Source organism: Notothenia rossii, assembly GCF_949606895.1.
Source record: "Notothenia rossii genome assembly, chromosome: 9".
NCBI classification, from domain to species: Eukaryota; Metazoa; Chordata; class Actinopteri; order Perciformes; family Nototheniidae; genus Notothenia; species Notothenia rossii.
The window spans coordinates 18153430-18174418 of NC_136907.1; the positions used below are offsets into that span (position 1 = coordinate 18153430).

General features: G+C 39.2%; 1 long non-coding RNA gene across 1 annotated transcript; it reads left to right on the forward strand.

Moving 5' to 3' along the window:
* Nucleotides 1-11235: 11235 nt before the first annotated feature.
* Nucleotides 11236-16054, forward strand: LOC307020029. The gene is made up of 2 exons (XR_013802768.1): nt 11236-11576; nt 15741-16054. It is a non-coding gene; the product is annotated as an uncharacterized lncRNA (long non-coding RNA).
* The last annotated feature ends 4935 nt before the right edge of the window (nt 16055-20989 follow it).

A 20989-nucleotide genomic window follows, 5' to 3' on the forward strand; every position in this document is an offset into this window, starting at 1 on the left:
GAAAATGGTGCATCATCTTTGCTCTGTCCATCATTCATGGGAGAGGACACATTCCACTCAGTGTTTGCTGATTTATACCGTTAAAAAAAAGTCTGGTATCATATCTGGTATCAAAGATAATATTCGGTCCATATTATACCGTATGCTCAGTAAAAGTAGTATTTGTGCTTCTGTTTATTTGATGGTTGTTATGTTAAAAGCCACAGCTCTGCTCTGCTGTGCCTAAAGTGACAATCCGATTCATTTTTGAAGTTGTTCGCCTACATGATATGATCAGGCAGCAAGGGTGCATCCAATGCTTGTGGTATTGTGAGATATGAAAATCTAATTTAAATGGAACGACAGATATGAACCCGTAAAGGTGTTATATTCGGAAAGTCAGCTTTCATAACTGTTCCTTGAACATTTCTTAAGGGGGTGGGAGGAGTTGTATAGATATATTAGTCAAATGTATGAAGTGAAAGGTCTCAGTGGTTAATTTGCATGTCTTTAAATGTGGGGCTGACTACGTTTAAATAAGCACAATTACTGCTCATTCTCTCCCTTTCTATGGCAATGCATGCTTACATCTAAAAGCTATTCCTGGCTTCTGATTCCTTCAGCCCAGGGAGCCAGGAGATTTTTGACAGCCCTGCTCTGCTTATAACCTATCAACTGAATAATTACAGCTAACCTGCTTCTCCACAGGGCTTTGGTGCTATAAACGGCTCCACTGTCACACACTAATGGAAAATCAAGAGCATGGCAGTGTCGCAGTGGCAGGCCCAGGTCACAGGAGACCTGGGTGGACGTATATCTGTCCTATCCTTTAGTAATTGTGCAGGCCTCTCTGTAAAAAAGCAATCTGTACGGTTACACGGCGAGGCAAGTTTCGTCGATCCAAAGTGATAGTCTTGTAAAGGTGATGCAGACGATTTAATGATGCTGTAACTCCAGATGAACTGACACGTGAGTTAGCATGGACGATTACCAACTGAGCAGTGTGGTTTAGTTAGATTAATTGCTTGGTTTCCCCTGTTACTCAGCTATATGTCACTGTGTGTGCTGTGTGCCGAACCCAATACTATGGCAAGCCATTTGAGTATTTATTCCATATCCTTGATATCACACGGCAGCTGCCTACACTAGTTGGCTCTTTGATTTCACTTGTTAGATATATGGTCAAACTAGTTTTACTCTGCTTTACTAGTTAAATAAAACATTACACTAGTCACTCTTTTTCAGCAATTAGTGGCACTTTTGTCTGACTAGTTACCACATAAGCCTTACTAGTGACGCCAGGAGCAGCACCTGTAGCACCAAAGTCCCAACTTGTAAGCTTTTTGATAAACTAGTGGCCCTCTGACCGTACTAGTGACCCTAAAAGTCTTACAAGTTAACTAGTGCGCTGCGAAAACTCTGACATGTTAACTAGTTAGAAAAAATAAGCAGAACTAGTTAACTAGTGGCATACATTTGTCTGCTATGGAATAAATACTCAAATGGCTTGCCATAGAACACCGGCACTCGAGACACAAAAGTAGCGGATATGATCCTGGACATTTTATCAGCGGTGCTCATGAAATTAATGAAGCTGAAATACTGGACAGATCTTAAAATCAAGGTAACGATAGATCCTATGAAGATAAACAACCTCTCCAATTGTGCCTTAGACTAATATTTACGGAAGTAAATATGGTCATATGACTGTATTTTAAAACACAGTGTATTTAAGCTCTTAAAGAAACTAATTGGGCTGGGTGGCGCTCTAGCTTAGGGCCAATAGGAGACCTCTATGCATTATTTCCCCTCCTCTTCATTAGCATTCTGTGCAACTAGTGTGACTAGTGCGCATTTGGGACCCACTAGAATACTAGTGAAAATGTTAAGCCTCGCTAGTTCACTGGTTGAATTTCAACGTATCTCACTAGTTAACTAGTAAAGGGCAAGGGGTTCACTAGTTAACGTGTAGACATGTTGAGCCCCACAAGTTAACTAATAAGGTCAAAAGAGGCATCAACTAGTTAACCTTTTGCCTTTACTAGTTAACTAGTGAGTGATTCTGGGTGCTACTAATTAACTAGAGCAGACAAATGTATGCCACTAGTTAACTAGTTATGCTTCTTTTTTGTAACTAGTTAACCTGTCAGAGCTTTTGCAGTTTTTTTTTGTTTTAATTTTGTTGTATGTATTTTTATTAGGGCCGGGACTCGATTAAAAAAATGTGTCTAATTAATTAGAGGCTTTGTAATTAATTAATCGAAATTAATCGCATTTTTAAGCACATATAAATATTTGACCTGAGAACAGCGAGAAGCAATTTTTTTCACATGGATTTTAGTATACCATTGAATAATGACTGAATACATAAGCTTAAGCAACAAAACATTGTTTATTTTTTTCAAGGTGGTACTTAACCAAGACCAACAGAAAGTGCAATTTTTGCCATAAAGTGTAGCAATAGCATATTTAGGAATATAGTGCATTTCAGAGATTCAGGTAGCCTATAGGTAGGTAGACCTTCTGTAAACTATAACACTTTATTTTTTAAGTAAAACGCAATACTTTCAAGTACATTCAGAAGATTGGAAACCCTGACTATTGGAAAACATCTCTCTGTTGCTTCAGAGGCCATAACAGACTTTGTTGATTTACCAACAGTTGATTTAATACATTTCAGTCCAACTCTCTCAATAACCTTGGCCAAAACAATAAACAGTTCAACACAAAGTGCCAGTTGCACCAACAACATAATAAATAGTTCAACATAAAGTGTACTGTACCATTTAAAATAAAATAAAAAAGTGCCAGTGATTGACCTCAATCCCTCCTATTCTTCCAATATCCTGATGAAAAATAAAATCTCTCTGTTGCATAGGCCACTGTTTGATCAACGCGAATTGGGTGTAACTCCTTGTACTCCGAGTCGGGCTAACGTCCACGCTAGCTTCAAAGCTAGCTACTATAGGTTTTGCATTGAGGTGATACTTGAGGCTTGATGTGCTGCGGTGATATACGAATTCCTTTTTGCATAATTTGCAAACAACCGTGCTCTTATCGACGCTTCCATCCGTCCGTTTTTTAAAACAAAATGTCCCATCCACGGGGCCAACCAAAGAGGTCTCATCAGCTTCTTCGTTCATGTTTGACTATTGTTCACTGTGGTTTGTTGTTGTCTGAAGTCATGAACGTTAGTTGGTGCTCCAGTATAATCGGTACCTCTGAAACTCATCCAGTGAGAAACGTTCCACGGTGCAAAAATAAGTGCGATTAAAATGCGTGAATTTTTTTAACGCGTTAATTTTTGTGTAATTAATTCATCTTAATTAACGCGTTAAAGTCCCGGCCCTAATGTTTATATATGTTTTGAGTGTGTGAGGACCCCAGGAAGAATAGTTAATGCTCATGCTAGTGCTAATGGGGATCCTAATAAAGACAAAGACAAAGTTCATCAAAAAGCCTACAAGTTGGGACTTTGGTGCTACAGGTGCTGCTCCTGGCGTCACTAGTAAGGCTTATGTGGTAACTAGTCAGAAAAAAAGCCACTAGTTGCTGAAAAAGAGTGACTAGTATAATGTTTTATTAGTAAAGCAGAGTGCCAAACTAGTTTGACCATATATCCAACAAGTGAAATCAAAGAGCCAACTAGTGTAGGCAGCTGCCGTGTGATATCAAGGATATGGAATAAATACTCAAATGGCTTGCCATAAGACACTTCACCCCAAATTGCTCCTGTGGGGATTGTCCACAGTCTTGAGTATGTAAGTCACTTTGGATAAAAGCGTCTAACAAGTGACATGTAATGTAATGCAATGTAATGACCTCATGTTTAGTATGTGGGCAGGAAATACTGTTTTTTATTTTTAGTTCAAAAGAGTAACATTGGAATTAGAGTTTTGATTTTGCCCCAGCTAGATCCACAATAAAAACTTTATTCCAGCCCGATTGTGTGAACGTTCCCACCTCCCAATTGTTGGACCTCGACTCCCAATCCTGTTTCAGTTCCAAGGAAGTAACGGCCCTTGTTCAAACACTGTGGGAAGGTGTGTGATTTTATTTTGAGGGCAAAATCCCAAATGAAAGTAACAATGCAGGAAGCTGTCAGGGTTTTATATGATAACTTAAATGTATTTGACATCATCTACTCTTAGCTCGCAACACTTTTGCTTGAGTTACAATCACAGTCACAGTCACAACTATCATGGTGTGTAGTATAGTTGGATTACAGGTGTATCTCAACACATTTGAATATTGTGTAAAAGTGAATTAATTTCAGTAATTAAATAAAAAGGTGAAACTCATACCGGATATAGATTTGTTAGGCACGCAAGTGAATTATTTAAAGTATTTATTTGTTATAATCTTGATGATTGTGGCTTGCATCTAATGAAAACCACAATTCAGTATCTCAGAATATTTTAATATTCAATAAGACCAATAGAAAAACTGATTTTTAATATAGAAATGTCAGGCTTCTGAAAAGTTTGTATATACAGTATGAAGCTCAGCGCAAGTTCAACCAGGAAGACCGTCTTTACTCATTAATTTGCTATTTATATCTTACTACTCTCTCTCCTCTCAATAAGTGATCGGGGGCGTCACTCCCCAGCTAAACCAATCACTTCGCTTTATTCCCACAACCCTATCATAGTGCTCTACTAAACCTTTAAATCGGCTCTCTCCCCTCTGACAGCTGTCATTTCAGGTGACTCGACGCAACCCTCCTCCACCCCTTTTTACCTCCTGTCCCTCCGAATCCAGGGTCAAGTTAAGCCACTCCTCTTCAGACCGACCCCAATTATCCCTTCATCACCACCAATGTTTAGATCCCGGGGGATTTAATCGGCTCGGTTCTCCCCCTCCCGAAGGATACTCCCCACACAACGGGGTCTAATCGCCAAACACCATTACATTCATTTGTGTATTCCTGGCAATAAATATGTATTCTTACATCAAAACATTCTCTCCTTATTGAAGTGTAAGCACTCAGTACTTGGTTGGACCTCTTTTAGCATGAATAACTGCATCAATGCGGCGATCAGCCTGTAGCACCGCTGAGGTGTTATGGAAGTCCAGTTTTCTTCGATAGCAGCCTTAAGCTCTACTGCTTTGTTGGGTCTCGTGTCAGGCGAGTTTGCTGGCCAATCAAGCACATTAAATTATATTGTCATTAAACCACGCATTGGTACTTTTGACAGTGTGGGCAGGTTATTGAGATGCACCTGTATTTTGAATATCTCTTACCTGGTAGTTTTTTTAGGTAGGTTTTCAACAATAGGCTCAGCAATCCAAAAATGCAGCCACCTCTTTGTTTGCTGCTGTGTTTTTTGTGTATCCACTGAAGCCTAGTCTATTTGTGTCTTGTCAACAAAAAATAGTATTGCTCCTGCCAATCTTATTTAATTAAATATGGGACCACTCTTGGGATTCTGTGCAATGTGTCAAGTCATTTTTTTTTTATAATGCCCAGAATCTGGGCGAATCATCTTTTATCTTTAGACCCTTGATTCGCACAAATCCTTTTGATATTAAAAAATCTGTATGAACCTCATGCATTTGGTGGAGAACAGTATATTCCTTATTGAGGGTTTTTCTAGGATGCTAACTTGTTTGTTTTTCTTGGCACATAGACCGAAACAAAATCAATAGAAAGTCAACAACAACTCAGAAAAATAACAGGGCAAACCAGCTGTTGCTTTCCCCTCAGGAAGCCTTTTATTCCATCTTTTTTTTTACACCACAAGCAATGTTTGCCTGGAAAACTTTCTAGCATTGCACTGCAGAGATATTTACTCTCTATGTTCAAACGAGCTGAAACGATAACTTAGCTTACTTTGTTTGGGCTGTTACAATATTACAGAATAAAGGTCACCTGGCCCTTTTGAGAGCCAAAATGGGAGGCAAGGCAAGGTGAGCTATACAAATGGAAGATTGTATCAGTGTGAAAAATTCACATTTCTGCAGAATAAGTTCCACCTCCACCTGGGTGATAAGTTTCCACAAGACATAGTAAGTAAAATAAATGAAATCACTTGTTTTTCCTATTTCCTAATTGTATGAGAATATAAATAATTTTGGTGTGTGTGTGTGTGTGTGTGTGTGTGCGCGTGTGTGCGCTTGTGACAGCAACCTCAAGTACTCTGCAAGGACAAGCTTAGTGTTACATTGGGGTTTAGTTTGTGTTCTAAAAGGCTATTGTTTAAATATGTCTGCCCTGTTTCCATTTCATGTCCCAAAACCATCCAACTTGTCAAAGGGATTTTCTCCACTTGAAATTAGCTTCTCCAAATACAATTTTAATTTGTTATTATGAGCACAGTTGGTGCCTGAAGCGCCGCCGGAGATTTAAAAGCCTTGAATGCACTCAACTTGCAAACAAATGGATTCCAGGCTGAAGTGACGTTAGTCGGGAAGAAAATAGAATCTGGCCATTTATCTCCGTGCAATGACATAAATTCAGTCCAGCATTGAGGAGCTAATGGCTGATGGTGGATCCAGTATTGGGACAGAGTAATTCTACTTGACAATAATCATGGAACCCTATCAAGCCAATGGCTCCATTTACCGCAACAGCCTTGGCGAAGATTGGGCACTTTTCTGTCAAGCAGATCTTTCTGTAATGAGCCTGAAATTGATTTTCAATAGACAATGTGAGAAATGGTGACAGTCAAAACTTTACCAGGAAGAGAAAATTATATTGTGAGAGAAACTTTATCATGTAACGTTTGTATTGGACTGTGCAAATATGTTGTTTCTCCAAAGTGTTGTATCTACTTAGCAAAGGTAAAAGCAGGATCACTCTCTTATTGACAGTGTTCAAGTCTCCACAGCTTGAAATGTTGAAGTGACTTCCATATTTCTGCTTTTAAGAAAATGTTCAAATTCTGCTTTTAAATATAATACAACAGAGTTATTTATGATTGTATCTAAACATTTGTAACAGTAACAATTCCCCAGATTTGAGCTGTAACTGTAACTGTAACTTTGCCAAGAATGTTCAGAACCCCACCAAACTCATACTGTTGATAGTTATTCCCCTCTATTGTAGGCAAACACAAGCATATTACTCTGGGTTCATGGTGTATAAAATGGCAGATGGGCTTATCAATCTGGCAGAGCTGGTGTTATTGCTGAAATTACACATTACATGGTTTTTAGTCCCCTCTAGTTTAAAATAGATAATTATGTCTTTGCTTATTAGCTCATATTAACAAATTAATAAAGGTAACTGATTTATAAAATAATAAAACAAAAAACAAAAATAAATAGGCACATTTTAGAACAAATAGTACTAAAATCTGTGTTGATGCAGAATCCCCCTCAATCAGAATAAGTAAATAGCTAAAGAATAATTACAAACCCACAAATAAATATCACCAGCTCTATGGAGCCTGTTCGCCTCTTTAATTTAATTGACGAGTTACTAAACCATTAGCAAATATGCCAAAAACAAAAAAAAGTAAAGTTTCAAACAGCAGCAGGCCTCTCTTTTCAGCAAACAAGCTCAGATTAACCAACAGTATGCTTCATACCCAATGCCAAAGAACAGGCAGACGAATTAAGTGACCATCTGGTAGAAAAGCTAAAAAAATTAGCTGTTAAAATAGTAATTTTTCCCTAGATTTGTTGCAGACCAAACCAGATCTTATTTAAATTCATCAGCTAGCTACGAACCCAACTCCAAATCGATTTTATTATGGAACTGTCTCTGTGGAATATGTAAACAAACAAGTGTTTGCCAACATGTTAGGCCTCACAATTTCATTCGGCCACACACTAGTGGTCATGAAATCCATTGATGCATCTTAAACTGGAGCTTTGACTCATGAATCAAGCATTCCACCCGTTATGATTACATCGGAAGGATGGGGTTCATTCCCCATTGATGAAAGAGTCACGTCTGTGTAATTGTTTGGCTCTGCTTGTACTACAGCCTCTTCTCGTATGCATGTAGTTTATCCCTCTTTGAGATCCGTGCCAGACATCCAGAGTCCTCTGTAATGGGAGGGCGGGGAACAAAATGTTGTCTTCCCCAGAATGGGACACATTTAGATACTCTTTGATGTTACAAATTAGATTTTTGACAACCAAACCCATCAAATCATAAACATGTTCTAATGCAAAATGCACTTTGGTACCTCACTGGCAAGCATGCTGCTACAGCATGACAGTTGGTTTATAGCAAAGCTAGATAATATGACTGATACCATTTCGATCAAGTGCTAAAAATACTGTAAGTTCTCTGGGCTGAGACAAAATTGGTGGCCCCATTATACAAATTAATTGACATAACCCTGACCAACACAGTCTCACTCCCTGGTAGTCCAATAGAGACGCTTTGTCAGGGTCCTTTGGCGTGCAGTTGTGACGCACCGAGTCTCCTTCAGTTTCATGAACGGACGCAAATAGGTTTCAACTGATTGCAATGTATTCCCATCGGCGGCGGTATTTGACGCTCAGGGAAGCAGCGCATCGGTCCATGTTGGCGGCAGTTAAAGGCAATGTGAGCGTCCATTCCCATTGGATAACGGAGAATTTTACACCCGGAAGTAAGTATTCTCCTTACTGTCGATTGATTTTACTGTGATATCTGCACTACTCATCAACTCAAAAACACCAGATTATCGTTGTTAATTACACAACATTGATTGGTTTGAATTGTGTGCAATGGTTTTGTGTTTTTCCCCTTCGATTCTGAGAAACAAATAGTTGTATCGGAGTTTAGGATGGCCGAAGACACTACACTACCCATAATCCTCAGCTATCGTTTGAGAATACACCATGCGCTTTGCTCGACAAACCCCGTGATTAGTCCTCCGACTGTATTCCATATGCAATTTTTTTCTTTCGTAAAAGATAAAATCATACTTTATTTAGCTATTGCTTGCTTTACTCTTTGAAAGTCATCACATAAATGCATTGTAAAAAATGGTTCGGCTGCATTAAATATTATACATCTGGCTTAGTTCTTTATTTATCTACATAGATTGGGCCTCAGAATAGACCGGAAACTATTCTTTTACCGCTCTGTTTTAATTTCACAATAAAGTTAAAAGTAATGTTTTGTTTGATATTATTATTTTTTATTAACTAGACAGCTCATGTTAAGACCATATTTTCTGTGTTTCTGTTGGTTTTTCCCATCGCTTTTGTGTTACAAATATCAAAACAAAATATATGTGGTCGTTTGTGGACAACAAAATATATCCGGCGTAAACTAAACCGAAAACAGCAGTATATTTTATTCTGTTAACACTGTAAATTTAAAAAAAAACATTTTTAACCCGAACCACCTGCTGGTTAAAGCACGTTATTACACGTTTAGAGTAATCGCAATGCAGGTAGATTGTTTTGCTTTTTAATTAGTGTTTTTAAATGCCTTTTTCTTGATGTCTTTCATTTTTTTAAAGCACTTTGAATTGCTTTGTGTTGAAAGGTGCTATATAAATAAACTTGCCTTGCCTTGCAGTCTGCTGCATGTTTTGTTGAATATGTTATATTTGATGAAAACAATTAAATATTACATACAAATTAGGAGGAAAGTAGAAGGTCAATGATAGAAATATTTTTTTAAAAATCAAGCAGATAGGCCTACTGTAAATTAGTGTTAAACCGACCCACTGGCCGCAACCTGCACTCACAGGGTTAAACCTAACGCAGACCCACTGGCCGCAACCTGCACTCGCAGGGTTAAACCTAACGCAGGCCCACTGGCCGCAACCTGCACTCACAGGCTTAAACCTAACGCAGACCCACTGGCCGCAACCTGCACTCGCGGGGTTAAACATAACGCAGACCCGCAGGCCGCAACCTGACGTGCAGGGTTAAACATAACGCAGACCCGGAGGTCACAACCTGACATGCAGGTGTAAACAGAACACGGTGACATGTATACATGCTGACGTGCTATAAGACCACCACCAGTTATATGCATAAATACCAGGTTAGGGTTTGAGAGACCTTTGGATAGCCAGCACGGCACTGATGTCTGGGCGAAATGTAGGATGTGAAGGCAGGGGAGGACCACCGTTCCAGTTGTTGCAGGGATGAGGATGAGACGCCTTGATTAGCAGCGGAGGTAGCTGCGCCCATCCTGAACGAATGCCCCGAGATACTATTAAGACACCACCACCAGTTATATGCATATTTACCAAAGGTAAACTGGAGAGATCTTAGATTGCCAGCATGAGTCGATGTCCGGGCGAAGAGGGAGATGTAGACAATGTAATGCATGAGAGCTGTTAGCTTGAGTACAATGATATACGAATATCATAACCTGGTTTATCACAACCCATGTTAGCATGAAACCAAAATATAAATGGAGTGCAATATGCGCAGCATAAAATAATGTACGCGTAGGTAAATACTGAAACATGACCCATGATATAGGACTAGCTTAATAAGCAGTTTCATTACGCCACGGTGAGACATAGATGCTGATATGCTTGATTGGGTGATTAAGACTGTCTTCTATCATTTTACATGAACTTCTCTTCTCCCTGAAAGAAACCCCCCCAAAACCAACAGATGGGGCAGCATCCGTGACTGTGTTGAAGCTTGAAACTGCGTTACTGAGCATTGTAACGGGTAGTAGTTACCCGAACTGCATTAGTAATGCATTACGTTATTTCGTACAGCAAATAATATTTTACTGAAACTCCATACCGTAACACGTTACACCCAACACTGCCTTGGAACTCACCTTAACCCTGAACTAAAGGCAGCAATTCATATAACGAACATCTCGTGAATTTGTTGCAAACTGCCTCTTGCAAGTGCTACCCTGACGCCTGTTTTAGAGGTGAGGCGCAGGGAAAAGAGGCGAGAGCCTGGGCTATGCAATGAACTTGCTAGCCTCCTATGACGCACTTAGTGTCCATGACTGGCTACTGAGCCGGGAGGAGAAGTAGCTTCCTTGGGATGTAGCTTAAGCCCTGCCTGCCTGCAAGAGGGGTTGTGGTTGAAGCCAGAAATGGGTGAAGCTTCGCATGCGATGAGGGACCGTTCCGCGTGAAGACCGGAAGTGCCGCATTTGAGCGGCCCTGATGCCAGTGATGCCCTCTCGAGAGACTGAAGGCTTGCGTCAATTGTTTGCGTGAAGTAGCCCATTTCCATTAACCCTTTGGAGTCGACCGTCACGCCGGCGTGATCAGATCACATGGCCTGTTCAAGCCGGTGCCGCATAAAAACAACAGTCCGGACAGCATTGCCGTGTGTTTCTGTCGAAAGTACTGGCTTGAAACTATATCCCAGTCTTTGTTTCATGCAAAAAGACCCAGTAAACATGGAGATATGATGATATAAAGTTAATATATTTCAAAAGTATGAATAATGGAAGCACACATTTTAATATCTTCGCCGTATTTTATCATTTTACGAAACGGAAAATACTGGAAACTGTAGATTCTACTCAACAGGATGTATTTACCAGGGAGGGAGTGAGGTAATCAGGTAAACGGAGTGTTACGAAGCAAGACGAAAAGAGACGAAGAGGGACGGCGGGAACCAAAGAGAGGCGGCGGGAAATGGAGAGAGACGAAGATATACGAAGACAGGCGGCGGGAGACGAAGAGAGACGGCGGGAGACTGCGATTGAAGTAAAGTGACAGACACACATTGAGAATTTAGATATAGTTAGATAGATTTAGAGTTTTGAAGATTCAACTATGATGAAGAGAACTCTGAACGTGAGTCAAGCTATAAGCTTGTTTTTTGACATGGAGGAGGAGGAGCCTGTGATGTTGCCCTCTGTGTCGCTGACTGAAACTGCTTTGAAGCGTGGCATAGATAAAGACAGAAAAAACAGATTTTTGTACATAATGTGTATATATATATTTGTATTATATTTATAATAACACTTTTGCCTTATCAGAATGAAATCCCATGTACATTATTTAAGCTTTTAAATGTTTTGTTGTGCCTACTGTGTCACTGTTGACAGAACTTGAGAAATGAGGAAAAAAGTCTATGGATACACCTGTTATTTGTTCATAAAATGTGTATATAGGTTCATGCTACCTCAATCAAACTTTCACATTATCATAGTGACATCCCATGTATATATTTCCAGCTTTCAAATGGTTTCGTTGTGTATGTTTGTGTTACCTATATGAAAAATAATATCATTGTCATAATCAGTTTTTACGTTTTTTTGTGATTTTGGGTCCAAAATGTTCATATAGTGTCTCAAAATGAAATAAATAACTATCAGGTTATATAGGTGAGGTTGTCCTTAAAAGAAAGATACCAAACATTGACATGCCAAACATTTCTTAATGGGGTTTAGTAAGACAAATCAAAAGTATGCGAAAACGGCCAAATTAGCCCAGGACTCCAAAGGGTTAAGCCGGAGGAACTTCCGTGGAGCCCGATATCCTTGTCCTTTCCTCCCGTGTCCGGGTTTGTGGGGTGGCCGGCTGGAACCGCTAGCCAACTGGGGAACGCCGCCTGTAGCTTAATCCGCAAGACTGCGGAGCTGATGAATATATGCCTGGAGCTGGGACGATCCCCTGCTGCTGTTGCGTATTGTCACCTGAAATGACAGCTGACAAGAGGGAAGAGCATATATAAAGGGATTAGCGGGTGCAACGATAGGCTTGTGAGAATGGAGAGAGGAGTGATTGGTTAGCTGGGGAGTGACACCCCTGATCACTTAATGAGGGAGGAGAGGGTAAAGAAGTGACATGTAATAAGAATGAAGAGCTTGGTCTTCCTGCTTGAACTTGCGCTAAGCTTCATTAGGAGGATGCGCAAAAAAGACAAACTTATTAGGCTTTATTAAAACATTAAATTATACTTTAGGTTAAGGTCTCCTTTTAAATACATGTAAGCTCCAAAAGCTTTGGGGGTATCTACAGATAAATATTAAGCCTGATAAAGTACTTAAAGTCTAATATATTGCATGGTTTGTTTTGGGACTTGACAATCAACTTTCCTGCAATGTTAACTATGTTGAAGCACTTATTTTAACCAACATTATACATATTTATTATACTCTTTTAAGATGTATGTAGATAAAATAAGAAATGTGCAGAATATGTCAGTGTAATGATGGAGGTACACACGTATTGATAGATTGAAATCTTGAAAGGGATGTGCAAAATAGCCATTATATACAGTTTTTAATCAACGATTAGAGAATAACGAGTAATGATTATGCTTTATAAGGATCTGCAGATACATTTTTCGTCTTTTCAAGCACCCACTATCAAATATCTTGCCTGATTGTTTGCACTTGACAATCGTCTTCACTGAATTTGACTCAGGTGTAACTAAAGTCTGATTTGAGGGTTGTTTATATTTCACATCATTAATACAAATCTGTAAAGTAACTAAAATAAATGTAGTGGAGTAAAAATACCAGGTTAACCTTAAAGAAAGCCCTCAGTATTACAAAAGACCCCCATCACCCCAGCCACAAACTGTTCTGTCTGCTGCCGCCTGGCAGGCGGTACCGCAGCATCCGGACTAAAACCACCAGACTCAGGGACAGTTTCATCCCACAGGCCAGAAGACTATTAAACACTTTAACTTTTGAAACAACATCCATAACATTAATCTGGCTGCTACTTAGAAATTATTTATCTAATATATCATATTCCAATCACTTGTATATAGACACCAATGTGTTTCCCATCCCCTAAACCTCCAGGGATGTATACCGTTTAATACTGGCAACTTCTAATTATGGGAAATACGAAAACGTCTTTTAAAACAAAGATTCCCGGTCGAGACGCGCCATAGAACATGTTGCGAAACACACATATAGCCAGCATGTGTAGTTCTGGGGGGGGGGGGGGTTTGTCAAGCAAAGCGGCTGGTGTAATCCTAAACGATAGCTGAGAATTATGGGTAGTGTAGTGTCTTCTGCCATCCTAAACTTCGATACGACTATTTGTTTTCCCAGAATCGAAGGGGAAAAACACAAAAGCATTGTACACAATTTAAACCAATCAATGTTGTGTAATTAACAAGGATAAACTGGTGTTTTTGAGTTGATGAGTAGTGCAGATATCACAGTAAAATCAATCGACAGTAAGGAGAATACTTACTTTCGGGTGTAAAATTCTCCGTTATCCAATGGGAATGGACGCTCACATTGCCTCTAACTGCCGCCGACATGGACCAATGCGGTGCTTCCCTGAGCGTCAAATACCGCCGCCGATGGGAATACATTGCAATCAGTTGAAAGCTCTTCGCGTCCGTTTATTAAGCTGAAGGAGACTCGGTGCGTCACAACTGCACGCCAAAGGACCCTGACCAAGCGTCGCTATTGGACTATCTGGGAGTGAGACTGTGTTGCTCTGACACTCTCGGTCTGAAGGAATGACTGGTTTGTTTCTATTGTAAGTCAACACAGCAGTCTCTACTGTGAAAACAATAGTGTAAAAAATGTAATATTTTTTAAATCAATTGGAAACAAATTACCATCTTCTATCTCTGGATTAAAGGTGGGGTAGGTAATTTTGGAGAAACCAGCTCGAGTGCGCTAGAATTTGAAAATGCACAGCCGGAACAAATCTGCCACTTCCTTACAGAGCCCCCTCCTCCAACATTCTCTCATCCTCCACATTTAACCATCATAAATATTGTCATTATTCTTTAAGATATTAAGATCATCCTTGTCTCCCTGTTTATGATTACTGTAAACCAAAGATGTAACTTTTTCAGCCGTTGTTGGACATTATACATGAAGGTGGGTAAGGAGGCATTCAAAGCCTTTTTGATGTCTTACACGGGCTCCATTAGACCAACAGAAAATTGGCATCAACAGGAGTAGATCACAATTAAAAAAGATGTGAGCATGGATTTTATAATGCCCTCATAAATGTGTGTGGCACATTATTGATTCTAACCCTCTAATGGCCATAACATTCACTTTACTTGGAACTAGACTATCCACCTCGTTACACAAAGGCTCTTTTGACGCCTATGCTGAAATGAACCTTCTGTACTGTATCAACAACATAGTTTGCCTTTCATAGTTGCAAATGCTGGAGGAGTCGCTGACCCCTGAGCCAGAATGCCGGTAATGAAGCTGCGTTTGTTGATAGCTCGTTTCAAATCTTCTTGCTGATCAGGAGCTCAAAACAACACAACAGTAAACGGAGGGATGTTTGTTTGAGTAAAGACACTCAACAACATCTATCTGTGTTATTTAAAGCATCAAGTGTTTATATCTAGTATCAAATATCTTTGTTTACGCTCCATGACATATACATCTATTTATACAGAGACACTTTTGTGCATTTTAACTCACACTTAATCACACACACGTGCCTATGTATGCACAAACTATAAATAAAACAGTACCGCAACTTTAAACAGCATATCAATTACACTCAACCGAAAACAAGCAAACTGCAGGGAAGCACTGAATAATTTATCAGGGGAAAATATCTACATTTCTGTTCCATTTTTGGAAACGTGTATTTCCACAGTTTGAAATGAAAGTCAGCTGATGTAGTTGAAGGTGTTGTAGAAAGCATTTGGTAGTCCATCCACCTCCATTTTCACAGCTTACCTCTTATAATTTTCATCCTAAATTACAAATATTTTATGTCTCCACCTGATTTTTTATATTTTTCCTGACATTGATATACTGGATCAGCTTTTATAACATCACCAAAAATGATGATCCGAGAGGAACAGACACAAATAAGCTTTTTCTTGTTGAGATAATCTGGTAGACTGGGTGATTTAAAGCGGTCAGTGCATTCTCCTGCTACTGTACAGCTCTGACCGTGAATTTCCACCGCCAGATGGATCTTTCCAGGTGAGCAGCCGCAGACAGACTGATGGACTGCAGATGGATGAGGCCGTATGTGTCCTTCCTCAGGGTCATTCCACACGACCTCTGCTCCGTCACAGTTTTTCTGCCTCATTAGAAAACTCCCTCTCTCTTCTCAACATCATCTCACCTCACAGGATGCTCGACAGATGGCAGCCACAGCATATCCAACTGCTACACAACATTTACAAGCATGGAGTCAGCTAGTGTTCATGCAATATGTTTCTGTATACATTTTTATCATTTCAGACGATAACCTGTCAAATAAAGATTAATTGCCACTGACAGTTTTTAAAGAGAGTTGTGTCTATGTGAGTAATGAGCATAATTCTTCTTGAATTCTTATAGCAACACGTGTCTCCGATTGGAGAATTGACCCGTCCACTGCCCCTCTAGTGAATACAAAGCTATATCACTCTAGCTCCATGTTTGTATGAGATGACAAGTAACATTAATTTGTCCCGAATCAGGAAAGTGTATCAGTGTTCAGCTTGAATCTGATTTCAACACCAACGAGATGACTGTAACATCACCAAAGGTCTGAAAACCAATTAATGTCCAATTGTTGCAGTACTGACAGATTTTGGCTGATTGGAAAGAAGCCTAAGAACCAGTTAGAACAAATATAAATATTCACAGTAATGTTCCTTCACAAGGAACATTTCTTTAAAAGAGCAAGGAAGTTTCAAAAGGACCTAAAGACTAGTGATGTTACGTATTGCGCCGAGGCTTCGGAGCGTGTGTCGAGTAATCCTCGAAGCTTTTTGTGAAGCTTGTATTGAGGCTTGTACTGTTTTGAGCCAGTGACGTCACCGATGACAAACGAAGCCTCGCTGCCCCTCAATACCACGTGACTACTTCAGAAAGTGGTTGAACCACAACGCTCATAATATCCATGGATGTATAATAAGAATGATATTACCCCTCCTGTACCCGGGCCCAGTGACACGATGGAATTAAGAGAGCTCAGACCCTCACTTATATAGAGGTTGGAACATGTCATAAGTATAAATAAATAAAAGCATAAATAAAAGTAGGAATAAAAACATCAATAAATAAATAAGTACAGGAATAAATAGGATGAAGTGTTTTCGGTCAGAATCAGTGTGTGGGCTGTGGCTCAGCTGGAAAGCAGTTGACTCAACCGCAGGGTCTCTGGTTCAACGACTGGTCAACACTTTTTTGTTTGTTTATAAAAGCTACAGCTAAATTAGATAATGTAGTTAATAAATGTATTGTTTGATATGGTTTAGCCTTTCTCAGGCTAGATCGTGGTTAAGTTTACGAACATTATTAAGGAATACAAATCCCTCTTTGCAATGCTTACCAGCCTCTTTAGGCTTTTCAATCACAATCATTAAACTGGAATAAATACAATATTGTTAACATGAAAATATTTGTTTATGTTCGTTGTTTAGAGTTATTCTAAGACTTGGGAAATCGGTATGAGATAGAGCACACTATTGAGACGTCAAATCTGCCTGTTTTACACAAACCAACAGGGGGGTTTGTGTTCAAATCGTTTCAAATTAAGCCTCATGAGATGAACCCTTTTGCGAACCAATTGGCTGGAAAGCTTCAAAGCTTCATAAGGCTTCATCTCGCCATCACTTCTAAAGACCAGCGTTACTGTCTGCCATTATCTGCTAAAATAGGGTCTGCATTAAGTCATGGAAGAGTCAGAGTGTCCTGGGTGTGCTGCTCTATACTTCTCTTAAACCCTAAAGATGGGCGTGGTCATACCCTGATTGGCCGAGAGGGGAAATGCACCCAGCTGCTCTTGATTCTTAATAAGGAGCCACCAAGTGATCTGAATAACCTCCAGTCGACTCAGGGGACTTGTGACGCTCAGCTAAAATGAAATGGATAACGGAAAATGTCAGCAATTTCCTAAGAATGAGGGACTGCCACACAATATGCAAGTCATATGGGATGTGTCCTTTGGGATCAATCACCCTAAGCGTAATGTTTAAGCTCTAACTAGTTGCTTCTTTTCAAATGCAGATTTGTATCATTATCAAAAGCCGGATTCATGATTGAAAAAACTGTCTTCGCTGTTCTTAGTGATAACATTTGCCTAATGTGATCTTCATTTGTCACCTGATCCTGTTTTCTATTCAATGGTTGTTGTTATTAATTTATTTCCTGCAGAATGTTTGTGTTGGTATCAGAAATGAGACAAGTTGCAGTTAAGGTGAATTATCCATCTCCTTTCTCAGTGTTCCTTAGCTGTGATGCAGTAGACAAGCAAGACATACTTTACCAACTTTGTTCAACAGAGCAGGAGGATTTCAGATTGTTTAATTGGAAAGTGAAGAAGGGGAAATGAAACTGGGTGAAAATCAAAAGGATCTGTCCGTGCTTGTCAGCTCCCAGACTGAGTTATTACCCCGAAGCTACTACAGATTTTTTTTTAAACACTTCACTGTCCAGGCCTGAAAATTAAACCTATTCATCCTTCTGTGTGAATACATTTGGCATTTGATACATATAACTGATGGTGTGATTCATAAAGTCCAAGCTTATTAAAAAACACTGTGCTGCATCGATTGATTTATTGCCAAAGGACTTGAGTGTTCCTGTTAGAAGCTGCCAAGTTCTACAGAAAAATCAGTGTGCCTAGAATTGGCCATAATGGTTTCCTGTCTTTGATTTTTCGATGTATTGCCATTGTAATACTGCCAGATTGATTCAAGGGAAGATATGCTTCCTGCAGCACAAATAATCTGCCTCACAATGTCTTGCCAATGCAGTACAGGTTGTAATGCTGTCTTTTCTTTTCGCCATATCTCCATTTTAAACTTGAAATAGTTTATGAGCCGTTTTCTTTTTTTACTTTTTTCTTTTACGCAGCCCTATTGGAAAGTTCCAACTTCTGATTCTTATAAAGTCAACTATTCTGTACATTTGTACAATACTGTTGGTCTAACTCTTGTTTGAAATCATGCTAATTTATCATCATTGATTTTTTGAATGCAGACCTGTTGCTATCATTGTTACTTTAGCCGTTTTCACCCGCATTGATGTGATGGAAAGGGTTTATCAGATCTCAGTCTTAAATTAAAACTTTAAGATAGATTGATTAAACCGGAATTTATGAACATAATCATTTCTTATAAGGTGTTGAATTTTTTCTGAATTAGCAGGTTGAGCTATGTGATGATGAATTATTGATATAAATAAACATTTCAAAGATATAGTTTTCAAACACATTCTTAGTTAAGCAGCACTTTGTCATCACCATGTTTACCCAGAACACGTTCTCACTCCCAACCTGTCACATATTGACGGACGGTCAGGGCCCCTCCCCGTCACTTTATTACGTACAGGGTACCCCTTGGAAGTCAGTTTTCAACAGGCAGGGCGTCCCATTGACTTGCATAGAGCTCCCTGAACGTTGGTAATAGACGAGTTGGGATCGCTGCGAAATGCTCTCCGCAGATCCATTCTCACAGCGTTTATCAACCTTTTTCTAACTCAATATCAAGCCACACTTATTGTTTTTAGTTCTTTATTTTAATTGAATAATGTAGGACTTTTGTTGCCGTCAGTAATGGGGAGAGTAGGGGCTCAGAATACTGAAATCTGTATTGCTTCATCGTTTTTTCCTTCTAATTTTGTATTCTTTTCTAAACCAAACACTGTTATTTACTCAACAATAACACATAATTATCCTTGTGTTTATTTATTTGTTTGATTAATAAACACAAGTTGGAGTCCGTCAGGTTGCTTTAGAGAATTTTATACCCCGAAGTAAGTATTCTTTCCGCTTCGCTTGACAAACCCCGTGATAGTCCTCAAGCTCTGTGATTGGATGTTTGAGTGTGCGCCGAGGGTTACGCCGAGCGTCGAACAACACTTTGAAATGGGATGGAACCACGGCAGACTGTCCAAAACTGGATTTGAACGGGTCCACCCCGTCCCCACCTCCCCCACCCCGTCCCCAGAACTACACATGCTGGCTATTATGTGTTTTGCAACATGCTCTATGGCACGTCTCTACTGGGAATTGTAGTTTTAAAAGACGTTTTCGTATTTCCCATAATAAGAAGTTGCCAGTATTAAACTGTGTACATCCCTGGAGGTTTAGGGGATGGGAAACACTCAAATTTAAAACATATAATTAATAAATGGGTGAAAATGGCTTGTGTCCATAATGGGCAGCATTAATATATACCCACATGACAGCTAAGATCAGAAGAGCTTTATTTAACAGCTGGTCTTATGTCTGTGAACCCTGTTGTTAATTGATAAGCCTGAAACATGCACTTGTCAAGGTTCAGAGGCAAATATGGCATAGCCATCGATCATCTTACATTACATTACATTTAGCTGACGCTTTTATCCAAAGCGACTTACAATAAGTGCGTTCGACCAACAAGATACAAACTTGAAGAAAACAGAATCATATAAGTACATCAGGTTTCATAGAGCTAAAACATTTCAAGTGCTACTCAACTGGCTTTAGATAAGCCAGTCCTTTATTAGTATATAAGTGCTTTGTTAGTAATTCTATCGCTCGAAGTGGAGTCGAAAAAGATAAGATATACTTTATTGATCCTAAGTTGGAAACATTTGCGTTACATCAGCATGTGTAACAGTTGTAAATATGCAGTGGTGTTTATTTGTAAATCATTTAGTATAATCACACAAATTCTGTGTTATATATTTAAGAATTCTGTGTTCTTTATTTATTGATTGTTCAATACCTGACAAGGTCGGGGATGAAAAACCTGGGTTGCAGGTTCCTCAACAGTGCATCAAAAGACATCTATCAATATGTGTGTATATTCTGCACATTTCTTATACTATCTACATACATCTTATAAGAGTATAATACATATGTATAATATCAGTTAAAATAAGTGCTTAAACATGCAGTCGGCTAGTTAGCATTGCAGGAAAGCAATATATTAGTACTTTGTCAGGCTTAATATGTATACCCCCCAAAGCTTTTTTCTTATTCAAAATAAGACCTTAACCTAAAGTATTCGTTAATGTTTAAATAAAGCCTTATTAGTTTGTCTGTCTGTGTCTCCTATTAATATCTAATAATACAAATAATACATTTCAATAACATGCTTTAACCACCAGGTGTCCCTTTCTATCAGCTGTGCACCGTTATGGTGTAAATATACCAATATACAGATTGGATCAAATATAAAAGTCAGCCGAATTAGTATTGATATTGCAAGGAGACGTATTGTGTGAAGAGAAATC